Source organism: Periplaneta americana, chromosome 2 (assembly GCF_040183065.1).
Source record: "Periplaneta americana isolate PAMFEO1 chromosome 2, P.americana_PAMFEO1_priV1, whole genome shotgun sequence".
Lineage (NCBI taxonomy): Eukaryota > Metazoa > Arthropoda > Insecta > Blattodea > Blattidae > Periplaneta > Periplaneta americana.
The window spans coordinates 188,257,364-188,280,298 of record NC_091118.1 but is presented as its reverse complement, the minus strand read 5'-3'; the positions used below and the strand labels follow the sequence as shown (position 1 = coordinate 188,280,298).

At 35.1% G+C, this 22,935-nt stretch overlaps 1 non-coding gene across 1 annotated transcript; it reads right to left on the bottom strand.

Annotated features, from left to right (window-relative positions):
* Positions 1–21,186: 21,186 nt before the first annotated feature.
* Positions 21,187–21,259, bottom strand: TRNAN-GUU (transfer RNA asparagine (anticodon GUU)). The gene has a single exon. It is a non-coding gene; the product is annotated as a tRNA-Asn (tRNA).
* Positions 21,260–22,935: the final 1,676 nt, after the last annotated feature.

Sequence of the window (22,935 nt, the reverse complement as noted above, 5' to 3'; positions counted from 1 at the left end):
AAATCCATTTTAATATTATCCTCCCATTTACGTCTCGGCCTCTTCAAATGTATTTTTCCCTCCGGTCTGCCAACTAACACTCCATATGTATTTCTGGATTCACCCATACGTGCTACATGCCCTGCCCATCTAAAACGTCTGGATGTAATGTTCCTAATTATGTCAGGTGAAGAATACAATGCGTGCAGTTCTGCGTTGCAGGTGGGGCTAATGTGAAAATTATTATTATTATTATTATTATTATTATTATTATTATTATTATTACAATAATATTGTTAGAAATCAAAATTATATTAGAGACAGTACACTGAAGTGCATTGATGGTCGGACGGTATAAATAATCGCTACCTATCATACCCCTTCCCCAATGTTCGAGAAAAAATATGGAATATAAAAATTATATGAACAACATAATATGTTAGTAAATACATAAGTTACCAGAATGCAGAACCTCTGCATTCGAAAATAAATACAGTAAGTAAATTAATAATAATAATAATAATAATAATAATAATAATAATAATTTTCTTTCCTCTGCAAAACAATCGTTTCTCTTAATTCGATGTTAGGCCTAATTAATTCTTAAACAACAGAATAGTTTTCAGTATAACCGAATAATTGAATGATTCTAAATAATCGAATAAGCGATTATTTTTACTCGATTATCTCTTCGCTACACAACAAAACCATATCGTCGTTCTTCCTGAAATAACTCCTATGTGTAAAACATAAAATTTTTCAGTAGGAAAAAAAAAACACATTTATTCATCCTATGGCAGCCGTACATAGGAGATTGTGAATTCTTACATTTTGGAAACGAAGAAATATAATTAGATATAGGAGGTTTTATTATTTGCTGTATCACTATTTAAGTTATTTAATAGAGCAAAAATCTGAAAATCGATAAATATGTCACATAGGAGTTATTGCAGGAACAACGACGATATCTGTATCAGCAGTTCTATCGAAATTAGATGCCAGCACAGTTGATACAGCGTAGTTAAAAACGCTGAGAGTAGATAGATGTGAGAAACACAAGCTGAAAATTGTTAAAAATTCGCGCGTTTGATGAGAGACACTTTTCAAGAAGGAACTCCATGGAATGGAATGGGATTGGAATGGAATTTACGGAAGGGGGATACTATGGCCCAGCACTGCGACCTGTTACGATCTATTGCGCTAATCCTCAAAAGCAGCTCCACAGTAGGTACAAGACTGTACACCTGTAACCTATACTACAGAGCATGCGGGCATGAGGAGGAAAAAATACACAAAATATACAGCAGTGTAGCCTTCGCTATCAGACGGCACGATACACGACAGTACGACCGAACTGTTTTGGTTCTAGGGTTCATGCCACAAATTTTCTTCACTGTAAGGCTCTGTTCAGACGGTAAGGGAATTTCTCGAAAGGGACATTTATTCGAATCGATTTCGTGTGGACAGCAATGTAGACACAGTTTGATTTTTTCCCACGCGTAAGTTTAAGTTAATCCGTGATTGCCAAACACCACGAAATGGTGACGTAACATAAATGCAACCCGCACATCACTATCGCAGAGAGAGTAGTGGAGTGGGTATCTCCTCAGATAATGGCAGTGAATGACAGTGCAGTGGCGGACTGTGACCGGAAAAAAAAAAACACTATAATATTATTCTACACATTTGTTACATACACTTTACCCGTGTTATTTTTTCCCCTCCTGTTCATTATTATTCTATTATCAATAAAACAAAATATATTTTCTTATGTTTCATGACAAAAAAAAAAAAAAAAAAAAAAAAAACGAACTTTACATCAGCAGACTTTTGAAATTAGAAAAACATATCAGGTTGATCATGAAGTTAGAAATTACACTACTTTAGTCGAAAAAAACCCGAAGCATTTTAACCCAACTAAGCCATCTGATAATATAAAATGGTATTTTTTTCCAGGCAACAAATTAGCTAGAAGTTTCTTTTCATAGCCAGAATTGTGATAACTTCGTCACTATCGTTTGTACATGAACTTGCTTCTTTAAGCTCTTATAGCGTTTTAGTTCGTTTTATTCCTAATATATATATATATATATATATATATATATATATATATATATATATATAACTGCAAGATGTAGTGCTGTTTCTATAGAAAATAAAGGCAAAGATTACTGTATTCGTGGTGATAATTCTCCCTTTTACCATTTTTCATAAGAACAACATTAAATTTCGCAGTGATCAATGGAATTACATAATGACATCAGCCTTAAGAAAACTGTGACATTCATCGTTTTTCCCGCGAACTCTTCATATATATATATATATGAAATATCATCCATAATATTGGAACAATATTATTGAGCATAAACACTTTCATCTATTTATGTAACAATATTAGCGTTATTTTTTTATGTATAACTGTATGGGAGTAAATTTCACTTCCATTTTATAAAACAACTTAGGAGCCGATACTTTTTATTTTTTGTTAATTAATGAAATATTCAACTTTCAAATAAGGGCGTGGTAACCTTTATGACAAGAAGAATAATGACGTCGTACATGGTTCTTATAAATTCCATTCATAAATATTTATAAACCTAAAATAAACATAAACATAAAAATATCAGACAACAGATATGCTTGACAGAACCTAAATGTACCACAACTGTAGCATATAATCACAGTAGAAACTTCGGTCCAAGGCTTTATAACAAGATAACAGCTAAATTACCAAACATTCAATTTGTAATGCTCGTTACTAATCAATTAAAATTACTGTTTAGGGAGAAAATATAAAGTTTGAATTACTGTAATACCTGTGTTTTTTTTCTCCTTTTACTTTAACGTGTTTTTTACTTTACGTGTTTACGTGTTACTTTACTTTAACGTGTTCATAATATGCGCGTCCGTTTCGTCTGCAATATTCGCCGGGCTGATCACGTAACACCATCCCTCGAAATGTTGTCCTGGCTCCGTCTAGAAGATCGTAGGAAAATCCACTGTCTTTCCCTTCTTGTTCACATATTGCATTTCTCCACTCCTGTCTATCTTGCGTCTCGTTTTCAAAATTTATCCACCCATCATAACCTAGACACACGATCACAACACTCCTCAATATTATCCATTCCCTCCCACCGAACATCCTCATATTCATCTTCTTTCACTGTGGCTGTTCCTCGACTTTGGAATTCCCTACCGAGTAATGTCAGGGACTGTGAGACCAATTTAAGAATAGACTAAGGAAATATTTTACTAACAATCCTTGTTAACAGTAATAGCTCTTTCAGGTTTCTCAATGTTTAATGTTTATATTTATATATATATTATATATATATATATATCACAGAATAAATATTTAACTTAGGTATCTCATTATTATTATTATTGTTATTATTATTATTATTATTATTATTATTATTATTATTTTTATTATTATCACTATTTCTCACAAATGTTTATTACTGTCACACTAACATTACTTATCCAACTTTCAATATATACTTTCATGTTGTTTTATGTTCTAGATATTAATGCAGCCTAATAACAATGTAACGAATTGTATTCAATTAGAATTAGAGTCTGGCTGGGCGGAAGAGAAAGCCTACTGGCCTTAGCTCTGCCAGATTAAATAAATAAATTATTCTGTCATTTAATTAAATATTTGTCTTAAAATGTTGTGGAAGCCCCCTGAGCACGAGTATATACCCTACTATGTCTGGGGGTGCCTGAGAGATTTATATTGTATATATCTTTGTTCTAGCAATACTAAATTATTATTGTTGTTTAGTCAACTGACCGAAGACAAAAATGAACCTCATAAGTGATATCAACAAGGCACCACTTATGAGGTAATGGGGTAGGGTGGTCAGTTCCTTTCTCCCTCCATTGCATACATATACATCGCGGATTAGCTACATATTACACTAATCAGACTTCAGATGTATAGCCTACAAGCAATTCTTTTTCCTCTGACATATATCGTCAAGTAAAATGTAATGCCTGATAATTAGGGCTAAAAAAAGTATTGGTTATAGGTTACACTGCATCGTACGTAGAACTTTGTGTTTACAAAATGCTTGTGTGCACGCACGATTAGTTACGGTAGCGGTTGCTTGTACAGTCCGCTCCGTATGAATGAACTCACAATACAATTTACATTTACATTTTTAATTTTAATTTTAATTTCTTCCTGTAACCACTACTGGTTGCCATCGACAAAGATTACCATGATACAATACAGTAAATGCCTTGAGGCTTAGTGATAAATTGTTGTTAGAGTGAAAAAGAAAGAATTTGAATTATATTGAAACACATGATATTAAACGAAGTAACGTCAAGGAGATGCGAATTAGTCATGGTCCATATGTATGATGCCTGAAAATAGCTATTGAGCCTTTGAGTGCTGCAATTGTTAGATCTCTTAAAATACTTTTATGCAGGCCATAAGATTTACAGAAGTCGACTAGGAACAGGAGTATGGTCCCACGGGCTCCTATCATTAGTCCCGTAATGACGATGGATTCCAGATGGTATTTGTCCTTATAAAAACTGATGGAAGGTTCATATATATATTCCTTTTTTCCTCGTGTACTTCTTCTGGCTGGTGTTCGTGCGATTCGAATCTCACAGTAGGATCTATGAAGTAACCTTCAAGAGAGGGAGGTTTAAATGCAATTATGTCAATTCTTCGATTACTGCCCTCACTGGATATGCCGTGTACTTCTTCATATACTGAATAACCTTTGTTCCTTAAGGCAGTTGCTATTATAGATCTTACTTATGTTCTAAATTAATTAACTCGGAACAAATATTAAATTTACAAAAAAAACATCATTATCAATTAAGTCAAACACAATTTCCCCATATTCTGAATTCAGTCCTCTGTTCTTTGTTGCATTTTTGTTTCGGCATTCTGATACAACCTCACGTCACTTGAGCAGGTCTACTATTGAGGAGAATCAGATGTTCACTCTCTCTGCCCCTTTACAGACAGTAGAGACACCCATCAACACGACGCATTTTGTAAACAATGTTTATAGAAATGATTTACTACTCTGATATCAATACTTTTCTTCAGCCCTACTTACAAGGCACTCCTAAATGACACATCAATTTTTGTGTGTGTTAGTTACAGTAGGCTATAATTTTTTAGTGGTGACAGCTCTTATCGCTTGTGTTGAGAGAGCCGACTGCAGTTCCACAAATCTTCAGATAGGCAATTCCGAGAAACAATTGCCAGCTGTCACATCTAAGCAACTGCACTGAACATTCGGCTTATGATAAATCTCTTATGGGGCTTTTGTCGGAAATTATTTGATGAAAAATTAATTTTTATGTGTTTTTATTTGAATATTTGAAAATATGTCATTCACATTTAAAAAAATTCAAAATATGCATTTTATGTGAAATAAAATTTAATATATGTCTTCACTGATCAGGTGACCTTGTCCGAAACTGAAAACACAATTACGAGTTTCTATTATAATGCGAATAAAATATTTATTTACCTAATAATCCTAGCCCTATTCATCACACGAAGTCATCAAACCTGTAGCCAATTTTCTGAATAACACTGTACAGGAATTTCAAATAAAATACAGGGACATCATTTTATTTTTACTAACATTTCTAATATTAACCTGGCTATACCTTGTTGAGAACCAAAAACTCCGTTTGCTACCCCCTTCCACGACTGGAGTTCGATGATACTGGCGTAATATGCAAACAAATCATTTACTAGGTATAGGAGGGAAGAAAACTAGTTCATTTACATAAACTAGGAAATATCACGCTTTTGAGTTTGATCATTTTCATTAGGTTTTTGTTTAATCAAAATACAGTACTGTATTAACAATAAGTGTTTTTACTCACGAATTGAGATGTCCATTCGCACGTATTCATTATGCAGTGTATATTATACTGTCTACAGCACATTAACGTACAATTTAGAGAATGAATTTAAATTGAAAAATAATCATAATATGGATATTTAAACACATTTTTGAAAATGGTGGCAGTTCATTTCAATTCAAGCTTCAGTTCTAATGTGCATATTATTGTACTATATACTATTGTACGTAATTCCAATTACAGGTTTTATCCTTGATACCAGTAACTCATGTTGAAATAATTATGTACCTACTCTATAAAAGAGTACCTTACGTATTGTAAATTCAATCTTCACTTCTGCCCGATCCGTAAAGATAAAATTACTCAGACATGCTATCTACTGTCCGTCCAAGTGGTTATGTCGCAGGGTCGTAGAAAGGGGATGGGGGAATCACGTGACAGTTAATTACTTAACGAGGCCCTTTTATTTAACTTATTTTAAGCAGTTGTATAATATTACGTAGAAGTCCAATTCCTAACAAAAAATAATTTTCTCAGAAAATAACTAGGACAACCCAGCCACTAGCCTTTACAGAGAGGCGAATAGAAGCAGGGGGGGGGGGACCGGGATGCGACGTAGGCAAATGGGCGACAGTACCTGTGAGAAAATGATTCAATATTGAAAGCCCTTTCGTCACTGGAAAACGCGAATATATTTTTGGAACGTACTGTTTACTGTGACCGTAAGGCTACTATGACAGTATATGCGGTCTTGGATCTGTGTGGAGGACGGTTGAACTTCGTTAGTAGAAGGGGTGGGAGTGAAGTACATTAAAAAACCCAGGTACAATAAAAATTAAAGTAAAAATAAAATAATGTCCCTGTATAACTTACTACAGTGTTAAAAAAAAGATTGCATATTGTGTTACAGACATTTCAAGCAATCAAATCTCTTGTAATTTTAATTTTTTTCGTAAAACACGGGATTTATGTATCACATAACTACCACACTCATCTTGGATTAACGTTTAAGATTTCTCAATTAAAAAGAAGAAAGAGAACAGTCTTATCGTATTCCAGTGTAACTTTTCATTTTTCAGGAAGATATGTATACTGTACGGTTACATCAGGTGCTTGTCTATGCGGATGACGTGAATATGTTAGGAGGAAATCCACAAACGGTTAGGGAAAACACGAGAATTTTACTGGAAGCAAGTAAAGAGTTAGGTTTGGAAGTAAATCCCGAAAAGACAAAGTATATGATAATGTCTCGTGACCAGAATATTGTACGAAATTGAAATATAAAAATTAGAAATTTATCTTTTGAAGAGGTGGAGAAGTTCAAATATCTTGGGCAACAGCAACAAATATAAATGATACTCGGGAGGAAATTAAACACAGAATAAATATGGGAAATGCCCGTTATTATTCTGTTGAGAAGCTTTTATCATCCAGTCTGTTGTCAAAAAATGTGAAAGTTAGAATTTATAAAACAGTTATATTACCTGTTGTTCTTTATGGTTGTGAAACTTGGACTCTCACTTTGAGAGAGGAACATAGGTTAAGGGTGTTTGAGAATAAGGTGCTTAGGAAAATATTTGGGGCTAAGAGGGATGAAGTTACAGGAGAATAGAGAAAGTTACACAACACAGAACTGCACGCATTGTATTCTTCACCTGACATAATTAGGAACATTAAATCCAGACGTTTGAAATGGGCAGGGCATGCAGCACGTATGGGCGAATCCAGAAATGCATATAGAGTGTTAGTTGGGAGGCCGGAGGGAAAAAGGCCTTTGGGAAGGCAGAGACGTAGATGGGAGGATTAAATTAAAATGGATTTGAGGGAGGTGGGATATGATGATAGAGAATGGATTAATCTTGCTCAGGATAGAGACCAATGGCGGGCTTATGTGAGGGCGGCAATGAACCTCCGGGTTCCTTAAAAGCCAGTAAGTAAATAAGTAAGTATGTATACTGTACACTGAATCGTGGAATGCTTGTGCCATAGTTTTATGTATGTCTATACAAAATTTCACTTAATAATTGTGATTTAGGTTATTATAAAATTAAGTGGACTTTTTTTTTTAATGCTGAAGAAATTTTTGCGTGCGGCGGCCGTCCAGACAGAAGGACGGACGTAACAAAGAAGACAATAGAAGAACCGCAAATTATTGAGAGCACGAGAAAGTAGTTTCGTACAATCTGCGGTTAATAAAAGTGCAGCTATTTAGAAGACAGGAACAATCCCAATAATCTAAATTGCCCCTTATCCTGGAGGTATTGAATGGTGTACCTCGCTCTTTACAAGCCTTCAAAACAGCGAAGAAAAAAATGACGGACGGCTGCGTTGTGTGTAGCACTTAAGAGTGTGGTTTTTGTACAAATATAATGACTTGTTCGTCAAAAAGGAATTCTTCAGCGCTCCCTAGTTTAGTGCTGGATATAAGATTTATTTAACATATCTACATATTTTATTTATTTATTTATTTATTTATTTATTTATTCAATCGTTTCATTTATTGTGGTGAAATGAAGATCAAAAAGCCTTCTCTTTCACACCGCCATAAATACCAATACAAGTAAAATACAGATAAGATAATAAAAATAAATTAAAAATTTATCTGTTTCAGTAAAGACAGAATTTAACAGTGATTCAATACACAAAAGAAGTAATGTCGGCTTAATCAGAACTGTCATATTTATATACAAGCAAATTAGAGATAACGAAAGACTTAATATTATACAACGCAATTAAATTATTTTATAAACGTTACGATGGGGAACATTCTATATCGTCCCATGTATGCCAAACCCATGAATGTGCAAATTTGGATATTTTGAGATAAGTGCATTACAGGACGTAGTTTCAGAAGATGCATGCATGCATACATACCTACATACATACATCGGCCTCGGTAGCATAGTCGGTATAGCGCTGGCTTTCTGTGCTCGAGGTTGAGGGTTCGATCCCGGTCCAGGTCGATGGTATTTAAGTGTGTTTAAATGGTACAGGCTCATATCAGTAGATTTATTGGCATGTAAAAGAACTCCTGCGGGACAAAATTCCGGCCCACCGGCGACGCTGATATACAGCGTATTCCGAATCTCACCGGACCGGTGGACAACAATGACGTCACGCTGCAGTGAAATAGGAACAAAACTGCTGGAAGGATCGATGGCTGTCATGGCGACTGTATAAGTTGTTGTCTGTGCTACGCTAGCAAAATTTTACGAAATTTCCGTACTGCCATCTCGTTCAAAGCAAAGATAGCATAAACAATTTATTTCTTGAACCAGTAGTAATAACTGGTCCGTTGACATGTTCGCTCATAAGCCATTAACATATTGTTTTTACGTTGTGCCCATTACAAATACAGCAGAACACACCGCCATGACACAACAGTGCACGACGTCATTCGTCTGCTAATTCCCGCCCTATACAAGAACCAATCAGATTCACTGATGGCGGCTGATGGAGACTGCCACCACCTCTGCAAGCTGATGGCACCGGTGCGAAATCGGTGGAGCATCAGTGTCGCCATCGGTGAAATTCGGAACACCGTGATGCCATTAGATTGCTCAGCGCTGAGATTCGGAATACACTCATAACCTTGGCAGTTGCGAGCGTCGTTAAATAAATCATAACTAAATTACATGCATACATACATACATACACACACATAAGTGTTTTGTCCATGGCCAGGTCCTTCACTGCAAACCCCGCATTCTCCAATCTTTCCTATTTTCTGCCTTGTTATGTCATATCGAGGAATGTTTATTTTCACAATTAAGGCCAAAATCGCAAGGATTTGCTTCATGAATGTGCTTGGTTCACCTGTTCAGTTATGCTACAGTAATGAATGTGACACATTCATGGTCCTTTTATGAGTATTATGTAATGTACATAAAATATGCTGAAACGCCAATGTGACACATTCGCGATTTTGGTATGCAATGTTAATAATGGTATGAGAATATTTCAGATGTTTCAAAATAATTGTAGCAATAGTTGGTTGTATGTTTTTTGTGCTATTGCTATATTATTAATGACCTGTCATTCGCTTGGAGGAGACTTTGGAAACTACGAAAAACCCAAATCGGGATAGTCGCCCTTGAAATCGAACCACGGACCTCTCGAATGAAGGGTGGGGATCTTAACTATTACAACACATTTTTTTTCTAAATATCAACCAACGGAAATATTTATAGGTACAAGTTTTACTCCGAGAGAAGAGGCTAAAAGAAAAGATCACGAAGTTGGAGAGAAACTATGAAAAACAATAAAGTAGGCTATAATGTGGAGGCCGGAAGATGCCCAAAGCATTGTAAACTTACTAAATAAATGAATTAGGGTATTCTGCTTTATAGACCCTATTCGTGTTTGGGTTAGATAGCTGATCGGAGATATTGCACGGTTGTGCCAGCCATATAACAAAGGACAGCTGGAAGAACCGTACAAGTAATAAGAACAAGAAGTGTGAAAAATAACGTCATAAAATACTCTTTCTACAATATTTTGTAACAGTTTAGTTCTTTTCGCAGGTTATAAAAGATATTTCTGTTTATATTTTATTTTCGTGAACTAAGTTGTTATTACTCAATATGTGCCTACACATAATGAACTAAGCACAGAAACAGAATATGAAATTTGGTTTTCTGGATAGCAGGAAAGGACAATCTTATAATCACAAGAGTAAATCAATTACACTGGTATGTAACCATTTTGCTACAGAGAAACTTTATATTTTTCAGTTCCCCCCCTACGGATAGTTACAAAGCCCATATTATATAGTTTCGTTTCATCACATTCAATTTTTTTTTCGAAATTCATGAAAATGTCTAAAAGGCCTATATCTTTAGATAAAAATATTATTATTATTATTATTATTATTATTATTATTATTATTATTATTGCTATTATTATGTTAAATCTGGTAATTTAGACATAATGGAATCACTAAAATGTTATAAAACAACATAAATAATAGTACATTATGCAACGAGCCTATAATGATAGTAATTAAGACGCGAGTATGTTCATGAAACGAGCGCAAGCGAGTTTCATAATTTTCATACGAGCGTCTTAATTACCATTATAGTCAAGTTTCATACGAATTTTTATGCTCGACAATATTTCTAACTTGAAATTATTCAGAAGTATCCATTTTATTCTTATCTGACTGAGGAGCGGAACTGACCTTGTGCAATAGCTCGTAAATTGTGAGATGTGCGCAGACGCGAAAGTATTGATTTTTTACGAGGAACAAATGTCCACATTGACCTTGATATAACCTTGAAATTGGTTTAGACATTGAAAAACGAGATGACAAATTGAATTTATTTGAATATTATTTACAATTAACGCTAATTATTATAGTAACAGAACATAACCTTCTGCGACAGTATTGGATTTCCAGCCTCATTGACGTTTCGCTAGTTGTCTTTCGATTGCATATCCGAGAATAATCGATACTTGCGCTTTCATATTGCTACAATGGTGCTTTCTGATTGGTGGAACACCTGAACTTTAATGAATAGGTGTACTTTAATGAGGTCCATTAAAGGGCTGCTACCAGGTGTATAATTACTATATTTCGGCATGGTCGAGCATAAAAAATTATGAACAAAGTATCCCTAAATTTAATTTTTCTTGCTTAATATTCCTAGGAAACTTGAAAAAAAAAATTCACTTCATTTCTACATTAATTCGTACGCCATTCCTTGAATTTGGTAGGTAGGCCTATAAATCTTCAATATGGGTTTATTTTGTAAAAAGAAAGTCTCTTAAGCCGTACAATAAAATTACTTCCTGTTGAAGTGCACCGCCAAAGAGCAAAATTCCAAAAGCAGGTAATGAAATAGGTGATCAACCGCAGAGATGTTATTGGTTACCTGCATAATGCATTCTACTTTCATAACCATTTTTATTTATGTCTTTCTGTTTTGTCATCAGTTACACGTAATTTATAATAATAATAATAATAATAATAATAATAATAATAATAATAATAATAATAATATATAGTATTAATTATATAAAATAATTTTTATTAATAATTAGTAGGCCTAATAAAAATTATTTTTATTAACAATTTAAGGTTTAATAATTAATTTTATACTCTCGAATGTTATATTACGGCGTTGAAATGTATTTTTAAAAATAATATACCTCATTTGACGTTCTTGAAATTCTTGTTAAAATTTTGAGGTTTTTCGTTATTTGCAAAAAAAATCCAGAAAAACCTGGCGCGTTAGAGAAAATCTGAATACAGGCTCGAGTTGAACAATCTTCAATATCTAAAAGTAGTCATATAGGTAGTAATGTAGTAATGTCACAAGAGGTCTGAGATTCACTCGTGGATTTATTAGGGAAATCTCAGACCTGGAGTGACATTTATTAGGACTCGTGAATAAAATAAAAATGTAAATAATATATCCCTCAAATTCGAGCACACAATGTAATAATCGTATATTTATGAGTACTTAACCTCTGCAGACATTGTGAAGTCGAAATACTCGTAGATGAATATCGATTACTGCAATAAAGAAATTGACTGTTATTCAGCAATGCCAATTGAAAAAAGCGCAATACAGGTTTTAAAATGTATATAATTTAATTACATGTACTGCGCTTTTCTCTTGTTATTATAACAGAAATACGTCTTCATTATCTGCTGAAATCATAATTTAATTTAAACATTTTATAGTATAATATAAATAATCTGATTAATAAATTAATTTAAACGAACAATTGTTATGAAGGAGTGTCATTTTCTTTAGATACAATTGGCATGAAATAGATGTAGGTGTGGAAGTAGGATTTCGCACTTTATTTAGTATAATGGATCACGGCCGACTTGATGTTCCCTTCGTTTTTTTTTGTAAAGGAGAAGCGAAGCGAGCATCAAGTCGGCCGTGAATGGATTTATGCTCATCGATTTACGTGGGAACAGTTGACGACACTGACTAAACAAAAGAACGACCGTGCGATAAATTGATAGTGATAACTCGAGCTGCAGAAATTATCGCGATGTATGACTGTTTTTGGTCGGAATTCAAAATTGTATTACACTTCATTGGCCGAAAATGAAATGACAAGTCATATTAATTTTTTTTAATCATGAACTTTGCCATTTTTTATTTTATTATTATTTTTTTATTTTCAAAATTACAAAAAAACCTAACCTGATACAGGAAATATGAATACAGGATTCGGATTCAGGACACTTCAGTTAACTATAATCAGTAGGTCTAATTTTTTCTCTTGTAGCAGAAAACATTTTTTGAAATGCATTTCAGTGGTATCATTAAAGTTACGGAATTTATGCTCTTAAAAACTCCTTAACATGCATGCAGCTACGCTTTTAATATGTACTACTCGCTATAAGCTATTTATGATTATCTCTATAACATGCACTAAACTTGATAGTTTATAAGCAAAATATGTACAGGGACATCATTTTATTTTTACTTCAATTTTTATTGTACTGAGTTTTTGAATGTACTTCACTCCCACCCCTTCTACTAAGGAAGTTCCAACTACACACAGAACCAAGACCACAGATAGTAAGCAGTACTGAGTTACTGAGTATAGTACGTTCCAGAAATATGTTCGCGTTTTCCAGTGACGAAAGAACTTTCAATATTGAATCATATTTTCGCACAGGTACTGTCCGTTTGCCTACGTCGCATCCCGATTTCCCCCATCTGCTTCTGCTCGCCCCTCTGTAAAAGCTGGGCTGTCTTAGCTCTTTTCTGAAAACATTAATTTCTCTTAGGAATTGGATGTTTACGTAATATTATACAGTTGTTTAATTTAACTTAAATAAAAGGGCCTCGTTAAGTAATTAACTGTCACGTGATTTCCTCCCTTTCTACAATCCTGCGGCATAACCACTTGGACGGACAGTAGATAGCATGTCTGAGTAATTTTATATTTTCGGGTCGGGCAGAAGAGAAGATTGAATTCACAGTACGTAGAGTAGGTACAGAATTATTTCAACATGAGTTACTAGTACGAAGGACGAAACTGGCAATTGGAATTAGATGCAATAGTCTATAGCGCGAAAATATGCACAAAAGAACTGAAACCTGTATCGAAATGAACGGCCACCATTTTCAAAATTGTGTTTAAATATTCATATTATGATTATTTTTCAATTTAACTTCTTTCTCTATATTGTACGCTAATGTGCTGTAGACAGTATACACTGCATAATGAATACGTTCGCATGGATAACTTACTTCGTGAGTAAAAACACTTATTCTTAATACAGTACTGTACTTTGATTAAAGAAAAACCTAATGAAAATTATCAAACTCAAAATCGCGATATTTCCTAGTTTACGTAAATGGATGAACTACTTTTCTTCCATCTTATACCTAGTACAGTGATTTGTGTTTTACGCCAGTATCATCGAACTCCAGTCTTGGAGGGGGGAGCAAGCGGTGTTTCCGGTTCTCTAAAGGTATAGACAGGTTAATATTAAAAATGTTAGTAAAAATAAAATGATGTCCCTGTATTAAGACACACAAACCTAAGCACTGTGAACTACGACTGATTTCAATGGAACAAGTACAGAAAACACTGCCATACAGATTCCCCGATAGATAGTAACATACAGTAAAGTTAACACCCCTCTTCACACTATAAACTTACCATTATATTGTTATCATTCGCGCAATAACATGTGCATTCCAGTTGAGTGCTATGCAATGCATTTTTATTGTTTTATTTTCATAGTGTGCAAGGGAGAAACAAGCAGAATATTCAAAGTGATAATGATCGTCTGTAACTCGTAAAATAGACGTTGCAAAAACAAGGGATACCAACAGTTTATAGAAATTGCGGAAAATTACTCTCTTCAGTATCAAGAAACTATTTCTGAAGCGCAAATGTGAAACAAATGCTTGCTCACACTGCGAAGGCGTGACGGAACCGAACTTTGCTTTGTTTAGTAATGTATGTTGATGATATTTCCTTGGCTATATCAGACATCTGATTGGATACTTTAAATATCAGAGTAATAAGGGTCATAGAAGCTTTTAAAATTGTTATAGGCTTATACTGAATGATGACAAGACATTTTTTTTTTTTCACAAAAGCCGTATTTTTTCTAATTCTTAATTAATAATTGAACCTACCTGTAAGCTTTGGTCACAATTCTCGACGATTATTTCGTTTATGTGACGTCATTCCATTTTCGACCAATGAAGTGTAATGAAATTTTGAATTCCAACCAATCACAGTCACACTTTGCGATAATTTTTGCAGCTAGATTTATCGCTATCAATTTATCGCATGGTCGTTCTTTTGTTTAGTCGTTGTCACCAACTGTTTCCCCGTAAATTGATGATCATGAATACATTAAGATGCAACTACACGGTTAAACTTTTCTTTCAACTTTAAAGCAATGAATGCAAGATTGACATTTAATATTAATTAATATATTTACGCAATGAAGACGACGTTCAAAACGGCGTACCATGTAGACACAAAATCTTCATGCATCTTAATTGAACGTACTTTTTAAACTTGATTCTTTCAATATTCTTCCCAGATTGCACGCATACGCGATTGGAATATTGAACTGTGTAGACGCAGCTTTAGTTCCGTTAGATACTACAGTGAGAATGCGTTTGTCGAGCTATAAAAAATGCTTTCCTGTAGCACCAGTAACGGTCGAAATAAGGCACAGCTGACATTGGTCCTGGTCCCACAGGTAACTTAACCAATTTGTAGCCTATAAAATTTGTATTTTGTGAATTAAATTAAACAGTTAAAGAAAGTCAGATGTTCAAAATTTATGTAATATAATCGCATATCAAACCCAAAGACCTTGTATAGTAATATATACAAGGTCTTTGATCAAACTGCCTTCCGTATGGAGTAATAAAATTGGTGTTTTAATTATCTATACAGAGATGGCTTCACTGTGTAGCAACATGTCTCGCTGTGAATACATAAGCATTGCTATATAATTCTTCATTTAATTAATGTATTAATCAGGTTACTGTAATTATATTATATAATTGTAAATTAAACTATGATTTCAGCAGATAATGCAATAGTACATTATGCAACGAGCCTATAATGGTAGTAATTAAGACGCGAGTATGTTTATGAAACGAGCGCAAGCGAGTTTCATAATTTTCATACGAGCGTCTTAATTACCATTATAGGCAAGTTTCATACGACTTTCTATGCTCGACCATATTTCTAACTTGAAATTATTCATAAGTATTCATGTTATTCTTATCTGACTGGGGAGCGAGCAGACCTTGTGCAATATCTCGTAAATTGTGAGATGTGCGCAGACGCGAAAGTATTGATTTTTTCCGAGGAACAAATGTCATTGACCTTGATATAATCTAGAGAGTAAAATGAACATTAATCTTGATATAACCTTGAAATTGATTTAGACATTGAAAAACGAGATGACAAATTGAATTTATTTGAATATTATTTATTATAGTAACAGAACATAACCTTCTGCGACAGTATTGGATTTCCTGCCTCCGTGACGTTTCGCTAGCTGTCTTTCGATTGCATATCCGAGAATAATCTATACTTGCGCTTTCATATTGCTACAATGGTGTTTTCTGATTGGTGGAACACCTGAACTTTAATGAATAGGCATACTTTAACGAGGTCCATTAAAGGGCTGCTACCAGGTGTATAATTACTACATTTCGGCATGGTCGAGCATAAATGTATTTATGTTATAATAATAAGAGAAAAGTGCAGTACATGTAATTAACATTGTTAAACCTGTATTTCGCTTTTCGCAATTGGCATTACTGAATAATAACATCGAATTTCTTTATTGCAGTAATCGATATTCATCTATTTCAACTTCACAATGCCTGAATAGGTTAAGTATTCGTAAATATACAATCATTAACATTTTGTGATCGATTTTTAGGGACATATTATTTACATTTGTATTTTATTCACGAAATAGTCCTAACAAATGTCACTCGAGGTCTGAGATTTCCCAGATAAATCTCAGACCTCTCATGACATTACTACAGATAATCTCTGTAGAAATCTCTATCTTTAGTATATATTTCTAACCTACTACTCAAATCATATTTTTTAATCTTAAACTAGAAGGCAGCAATTGCTGTCCCAAAATAACTTCTCTGGGTGATAGTGGAACATGCATAATTACAACCACTCAATATGACAGAGTTACCTTCGCAGACAAAAGCGAACATACGGGTTATTGCGCAACGCGTGCATTTCCTTACTCCTGCAGCATGCACGTACCGTGTATTTGGACAGGCCTACCTTGACTCACTTCGCTTAGAATAATGGAGCAACCGCCCAGGGCCCGAGATCTGTTACGATAGGCCTGCGTGTGTGTCTCTCAGCAGATTTATCATCGAGATGACCAGGATGACGTGGGTAGCTGGGCGTCAGTTCTAGAGATTAATTGGTGCTGACCTTCTTTTGGGGATGAGAGTGACCATGATACATACTGCATCTGTCCGTTTTGTTTCAGCAAGAGTTCTTCAAAACCTGGATATCTGATTCGAATGTCATGCACCTACTATGTTGGGTGTTTGTATGATGTTAAAAATATTAAAATATTGTCACGAAGCTGAGATAGAAGAATTTACGCGTTTCAGAACAATTCAGTTTCTTAGTAATATTATAAACCACGGCATGGCGCGTCCTCAGGTTGCGGATCGAGGACTCCTCCAGATATGGAGGGTAGCTGTGAATATATTGAATAAGCAGTCGCGGACAGCCGATGAGGGGTGGTCCTCCAGCTTGGGGTTGGGCGAAGGGCTAACAACCCATCACCGTAAAAAAAAACAGCTTGTTACGAAATCTTCAAATAAGCCTCGGAATGGGAACAGACGTTTGAGATGGGCAGGACATGTAGCACGTATGGGCGAATCCAGAAATGCATATAGAGTGTTAGTTGGGAGGCCGGAGGAAAAAAGACCTTTGGGGAGGCCGAGACGTAGATGGGAAGATAATATTAAAATGGATTTGAGGGAGGTGGGATATGATGATAGAGACTGGATTGATCTTGCTCAGGATGGAGACCAATGGCGGGCTTATGTGAGGGCGACAATGAACCTCCAGGTTCCTTAAAAGCCAGTAAGTAAGTAATATTATAAATGAGTAAGCCTATACTGTTTTCAATTCATTTTCTTAAACTATTATTTAAAAGGCATACTTAAATGAACATCACAATAACAAAAGTCGACAACAAACACATATTCAAAGTCTACAGAAAATCCACAACAACAATAACAACAACAACAACACACATACACAACACATCCAATCTTCCAACACAACACAAATAAGCCGCATTCCGAACAATGGTACACAGACTACTCAACATATTAATGAACCAACATGATTACAAAGAAGAGCTGAACACAATCAAATACATAGCACAAGAAAACGGATACAACCCTAACATAATAGACAACATAATACGAAAGACAAAACATAATCACAAAAAACATAAGATTGCAACACAAACACAAGAACACAAAATATACATCACACTAACAAACGAAAACAAAAACACACAAGATTGCAACCTCATTCAAGAAATTAAATTACAACATCGCATACAGAACAAATAATACTCTACAAAAACATCTCAACACACAAACAAATACAACCACACAGGCGTATACAAACTCAAAAGTAAAACCTGCAACAACTTCTACATAGGACAGACAGGCAAATCATTCCACACACGTTACAAAGAACACATTACTGCCATAACAAAATTACAAAACACATCCGCATATGCAGAACACATCACAAATGCTAACCACACATACAGAGACATCAACACAGACATGGAAATTCTACACATCCAACCAAAAAGCCAGAAACTAAACACACTAGAACAATACGAAATATACAAACACACAAAAACACATCCAAATGAAATTCTCAACACACAACTCAATTTCAGAATACACACACTCTTTGACTCCACATTACATTACACAAACACACCCCCACAGTAAACAAAACAAAAGGCGCCAAAACCAGTAATAGCCAGTTCTGAAGATGGCCAATAGCAGGCCGAAACATGTTAACAAGGTAACATAAAATTCAACACGTGAAAGAAACATAATACGTTTTCCAAAGAATGTAATCAAGATGTATAAATGAAATAACTGAAGAGTGTGATCCCAAAACGCGATAAGTCCATTTTTATTAAAGGACTGAGCTAGTTTTCTTATCCACTGGTCTATGGACTGAGAGAGTTTTCAAGTGACTGGCGTTGTTTTGGAAGAAAACATGCTTAAAGTATAATGATAGATGGCTCAAACATAGGTGGAAGTGAAATAACCCTGCAGATTTCCAGAGCGAATAGCTTATGTTGTATGTAACAAAAAGATGTAATACTATATTGGTGGGAAGTTAATAGTTTTCTTTTCCAGAAAAAAAAAACAATGTTTTTTTTTTTCTCGAAAGTTTAACAAATCCCTTATTTGGTAACTGTTGCGAGTAGGATCGTGATTTTTGTCTATATCGATTGGAAATCTAATGAAGAATAATTTATCCCTCTGGCGTATTTCAATACAGTGGACGGTTTTCCTGTAAATTTAATTCTTAAAACCTCTAAATCCAAGCCATTGCACGCTGTGAATTGGTTGCAACACAGCGCCAGAGAACAGCTCATCTAGCAAGACATACCGAGTTCGTTGACCTCTTACATCTGTATCACGAGAAGCGTGTGTTCGCGGCGATGTTGTCGGGCTGCTGAAACTTGAAACTTACTTTTATAATTAACCGTGCATTTAATAACAAAACGTACTATAGGTTTTCTATTCATTTCAGTGTATCTTATCGTCCCTTAGTATTGTTTTTATGATAAACTCTTACTATACAGTATGTCCTGCCTAAAGGTAATACATACATAACGGCGTAAAATGCGAAGAATTGTATATTATAATTTTGTAACGTAAAGTGCAGTCTATCTCTTTTGTGGTATTATTTGCATCTTGTATATTGTTAATTTTATTATTATTTTGTAATATATTATTTTCTTGTTTTTATTTTTTGTTAAATTTCACTGCTTACTGTATGTATTTTGTGACCTCGTGGAGTGTAAGAAAATGCCATATAGCATTAACTCCCCCAGTATGTATATAGTAGAATTCCTCTTATCCGGCACCAAAGGAACCAGGCTAGTTCCGGATACGAGATTTTGCCGGATAATTGAATAAATACAAAAACAAAAGTTCGTATTTCATGGTGCCAAATGTTGAAAGTGCAGCCATGTGGAGCTTACTTCTCTACCACTTGCTCATAACTGAATAAACATAAAATCTGTTTGGATTTTCCTTATTAAAACAAATCACAACACAAATAATACACTAATTTTAGGTTCGAATATTTACTGAAAATGAAAGTTTGTGCGAACTTCCTAATGTGGCAACACTGACGACCCGAACACAACTAAATACACATAAAAACTGTGTGGATTTTCTTTATTAAAATACATCGCACAACACAAATAATACACTAATTTTAGGTTTGAATATTCACTGAAAATGAAAGTTCGTGCGAACTATTTAAACATTTTTTTGGCCCAGCCAAAAGTACCGTTGTTTTGGTATTGCCGGTTATTTGGGTGCCGGTTACGAGGGATTTTACTGTACATTGAAATAAATAAGTAAATAGAAATAAATAAATATGTAAACAAGCAAACAAAGAGACAGAGAGTCAGACAGACAAACAAATAAATAAATAAATTGTAATCGTAATCACATTTCGAGGCTTATTATAGGGATTCGTAACAAGCTATTTTTTACGGTGATGGGTTGTTTGCCCTTTGTCTAATCCCCAAGCTGGAGGACCACCCCTTATCGGCTGTCCACGACTGCTTATTCAATATATTCGCAGCTACCCTCCATATCTGGAGGCCATCTCCTCTATCCGCAACCTGAGGATGCGCCATGCCATGGTGATAGGGACTATAGGGCGAATCCAGAAATGCATATAGAGTGTTAGTTGGGAGGCCGGAGGGAAAAAGATCTTTGGGGAGGCCGAGACGTAGATAGGAGGATAATATTAAAATGAATAATTTCGAGGGAAAAATTGTTCCGGGGCCAGGCATCGAACCTTTGGTTTAACGTATCAACGGTCTACCAACTGAGCTACCCGGGAACTCTACCCGACACCGATCCAATTTTTCCCTCTATATCCACAGACCTCAAAGTGGGCTGACAACCGTCAAGCAACCAACTTCGAGTGCACACTAACTCCGTGTGACTTAAATTGTGGTTTTCTGTTAACGAACAGTAACGTGTATTATGCAAATCAAGATTTCAGGTACAACTCCCTGTAAAGTTGGTTTGAATAATTTCGAGGGAAAAATTGTTCCGGGGCCGGGAATCGAACCCGGGACCTTTGGTTTAACGTACCAACGCTCTACCAACTGAGCTACCCGGGAACTCTACCCGACACCGATCCAATTTTTCCCTCTATATCCACAGACCTCAAAGTGGGCTGACAACCGTCAAGCAACCAACTTCGAGTGCACACTAACTCCGTGTGACTTAAATTGTGGTTTTCTGTTAACGAACAGTAACGTGTATTATGCAAATCACGATTTCAGGTATAACTCCCTGTAAAGTCCCGGGTTCGATGCCCGGCCCCGGAACAATTTTTCCCTCGAAATTATTCAAATCAACTTTACAGGGAGTTATACCTGAAATCTTGTTTTGCAATATTAGAATGGATTTGTGGGATTTGGGATATGATGATAGAGACTGAATTAATCTTGCACAGGATAGGGACCGATGGCGGGCTTATGTGAGGGCGGCAATGAATCTTCGGGTTCCTTAAAAGCCATTTGTAAGTAAGTAAGTAATCACATTCCACTTGTTTGCCCTGTATTCTCTTTGTTCTCCTTTCATTCCCTTTGTTTATCTTGTATTCCCTTGTAGTGGAGAGAGGAGATTACATTTTTTCGTTACTATTAATTTCCAAGTTACAAGAGGGTGGAAGCGTATTATCTAGCGAAATTTATAAACTTGTACTTGCAATTTGGGAAAAGGAAATTGTACCAGAACAATGGAAGGAGTCCATAATCGTACCTATATTTAAGAAGAGAGACAAGACTAACTGTAGTAACTTTCGAGGAATATCACTTCTGTTGACGTCGTACAAAATTTTGTCGAATATCCTTTTGAGAAGATTAACTCCATATGTAGATGAAATTATTGGGGCTCATCAGTGTGATTTCAGACGTAATAGATCGACTATTGATCAGATTTTTTGTATTCGACATAGATTGGAGAAAAAGATGGGAGTATAAGGGTACAGTCCATCAGTTATTCATAGATTTCAAAAAGGCGTATCACTCGGTTAAGAGAGAAGTTTTATATAATATTCTTATTGAATTTGGTATTCCCAAGAAACTAGTTCGATTAATTAAAATGTGTCTTAGTGAAACTTACAGTAGAGTCCGTATAGGTCAGTTTCTATCTGATGCTTTTCCAATTCACTGCGGCTAAAGCAGGGAGATGCACTATCACCTTTACTTTTTAACTTCGCTCTAGAATATCCCATTAGAAAAGTTCAGGATAACACAGAGGGTTTGGAATTGAACGGGTTACATCAGCTTCTTGTCTATGCGGATGACGTGAATATGTTAGGAGAAAATCCACAAACGATTGGGGAAAACGCGGAAATTCTAGTTGAAGCAAGTAAAGCGATAAGGTTGGAAGTAAATCCCGAGAAGACCAAGTATATGATCATGTCTCGTGACCAGAATATTGTACGACATGGAACAATAAAAATTGGAGATTTATCCTTCGAAGAGGTGGAAAAATTCAAATATCTTGGAGCAACAGTAACAAATATAAATGACACTCGGGAGAAAATTAAACGCAGAATAAATATGGGAAATTCCTGTTATTATTCGGTTGAGAAGCTTTTATCATCTAGTCTGCTGTCGAAAAATCTGAAAGTTAGAATTTATAAAACAGTTATATTACCGGTTGTTCTGTATGGCTGTGAAACTTGGACTCTCACTTTGAGAGAGGAACAGAGATTGAGGATTTTTGAGAATAAGGTTCTTAGGAAAATATTTGGGGCTAATAGGGATGAAGTTACAGGAGAATG